This window comes from Monopterus albus, unplaced genomic scaffold (genome assembly GCF_001952655.1).
Source record: "Monopterus albus unplaced genomic scaffold, M_albus_1.0 scaffold377.1, whole genome shotgun sequence".
In the NCBI taxonomy this organism is placed as follows: domain Eukaryota; kingdom Metazoa; phylum Chordata; class Actinopteri; order Synbranchiformes; family Synbranchidae; genus Monopterus; species Monopterus albus.
In genome coordinates, this window is record NW_018128257.1 from 151639 (window position 1) to 154687 (window position 3049).

Here is a 3049-nt window from a genome sequence, read left to right on the forward strand (position 1 = left end):
TTCCGGGCATGTCCCACCGGGAGGAGGCCCCGGGGAAGACCCAGGACACGCTGGAGGGACTATGTCTCTCGGCTGGCCTGGGAACGCCGCGGCATTCCCCCGGAGGAGCTGGAGGAAGTGTCTGGAGAGAGGGAAGTCTGGGCATCTTTGTTTAGACTGCTGCCCCCGTGACCCGGTCCCAGATAAGCGGAGGAAAATGGATGGATGGATGGAGCCCACTCAGATGTGTGCTCTTTCCTCTACCACTTGTTATTTCCTATGTAGTCATCCTGTTTGCTTTATCTGTGCAACCCATCCATCAGTCAGCTATCAATCCAGAGCCCTCTTCCCTTGAGACTTGCACTGGTGAGGACCAGACAAAATGTCCTCACTCCATTTCAAAAACATTTTTTGGTCCTCATTATGTAGCAAATAGAAGAACACACACACACACACACACACACACACACACACACACACACACCTATATACATGATGCTGTCCATCAGAGAATTATATATCTGTGTCTCCTATAGCAGAACCACATTAAGTGGTGAAGAGTTGTCCTGGAGGAGGGATGAGGTGCCCTCGTAATTAATCAGTGCTGGGATCTTCCCACCGACATCTGCCAACGGCTCTAATACCTAAAAGCACAGATAAAATGTTTGTTTGCTTGCTTATTTATTTATATGGGACAATGCACATTAAGCAAGACTGATAACATCATCTGATTAAGTGACTTTCAAAACCGAAGTTTCTCTAAGCTCAGAGACCTGTATATGAATGTAAAACATTCAATTAAAAGATGATTAATAATGTGTTAAAATGACACCTGAGTGGGATCAACATGTGAGAGCTGTCTTGATACAATTTCAGTTTTGTGATATGTAAAGAAGTGGCCCGACCTTTGTCTTGGACTAACAGAAGAGGATGAAATCCTAATAGCAACAAAAATATTGAGTTCTGGAGGTCCCCCTTGAGACCGCTCCTAAACTGTTACAAGGCTGCACTCTGGATAAAGAACTACATTACATAGTCCTAGATATCTAGCTACTTACAGTACTGACTGTCTGCCAATGTTGTGTAACCATATGGATGTCTCAGCATTGCTGGGAAAAGGCATTGCTTGTTCTGAATATAGTCTGGTCAGCCTGAAACATGAGGCTGTAAATGGAACTGACACTGCCGACATGTCAAATACATCTCTGTCACAAACTCTTCATGGTACATTATCAAGGTAGTTGCACACTTTTTAAAATCAAATGAGATTTTTAGGACCTAAAGAAAAGTCCATCTCCACAGAAGAACAAAGGCATATCATGTGTAACCATTTTTCATTCAAATAAAATGATAAAATATCAAACACAGACATGATTGTGTAGCCCATGTATGATTAATACATGGGATAATGTATTATGCTGTATGTGCTTTAAAGGAAAAGCTTATTTACATGACAATTACTGGTGTGACCATAAAATCTATAGGTGTGACAACATAATCATTTATAATAGAGAGAGAACAGCATGTGCAGCCCCAGGTTTTTAATGCAACAGTTCTACAGAACATTCTCCTTCATGACAGTTATAATGCTCAGTTTTTGTTGAAACTTCTCTAAAGAGATGTTAATTAATTTTTATCATCACTTTTTAGGCTGTGGTTTGTTTCTTGAAAACCCACTTTGACATAAATAGGGTGAAAAAGATTATAAAACCACTGGTAATAATGCAATTCAACACCAGCAAACCCCACAACCGCCGCCTTTAAAACTGTTGAGTTGCAACAAAAACTGGACACTATAACATCCATGACAATGGAATTACTGCAGGACTGGTACTGAGCTTATTTACTTTCATATTAGTGTGCCTGTAGTACATGTATAGTCTTTTATCCAGCAGGAGCTGATGATAGTGGCAACGAACATGTAAAACTCCACATACTTTTCTGAATAAAAAACAAAGCATCTGTGCTTTTCTAGTTTCATATGGGACTCAAATGTTTTAACTCCCATTGTCCCAAGTTTACAGCGCGGCAGTGCTCATGAACAGCATACATATAAGTCATGAATGCAAGACATAACACACAAATCCATAAAAATTTATCATTAGAAAATTACAATGCTAACAAGATACAGTAATATAGACAGAACCCTAACCCTTTGATAAAATATTCATATCTCAGTTAGTCTAAGCATCATCTCAAAATTTAAGACATCTCACGAGTAAAAGTAAGACTTTAAGACTTTTTGTGACTTCAGAATTTTTAAATAAAATGTAAGACTGTTTAAAGATCTGTGGGAACCCTGATTATATGCAGTGGTTGAAAAGAAAGATAAGCATGTGAACAAGTTGTTGTACAAACTAACAATTGACTCACACTAGCCCCATCAAAACAAGGAGGATGTGAGAAATACACCTGCAGTTAAAATCAAGATGTTGAGTGTTTTTTCCTTAGGCTTGTCCCTGACCTCAGTGCTGACCGAGTACAGTATGTGCATAACTGAACGACAAGCTAGATTGACAGAAAACATGCCTAAACATGAAAAACATTTTGCTCAATTCAAATCACAACTGAATGCAGTTATGTTAGCTAATTCATGGCACTCAATCTAACTACGCCATAATGATTAAAAAGCTTTTAATTAAATCAGTCATGAAAAACTGTGAAATCGACGATGAACAATAATAAATCAATGTTAGAGCATTACTTAAAACATGCAGGCAGATGGGGATATTATAGTATATCGAGTGTTGTTAAAACTGTATACTGTGTATATCTAGGGCAGTTAAATGTTTGTAAAACAGTGGAGATTCTTAAAAACCTCCAAATGATTTGCATTTGTATGCAGATCATTTGGTTATATTTTCTCCATGTAGTGCTGATCTTACTTAGAGTTACTGATAACTTGATTTAAAGAGGACAGTTTTAAAGTAAAAATATTACAACTGCTTGCTTAAATGAATCTCCGTACCCTACATACTTTATACTGTACAGCCCTGTGTATTGTTCAGCTATGGTGTAGATATACAGTAAATTGATAGTCACTTATATCATACATCTTAGATGTTATGCC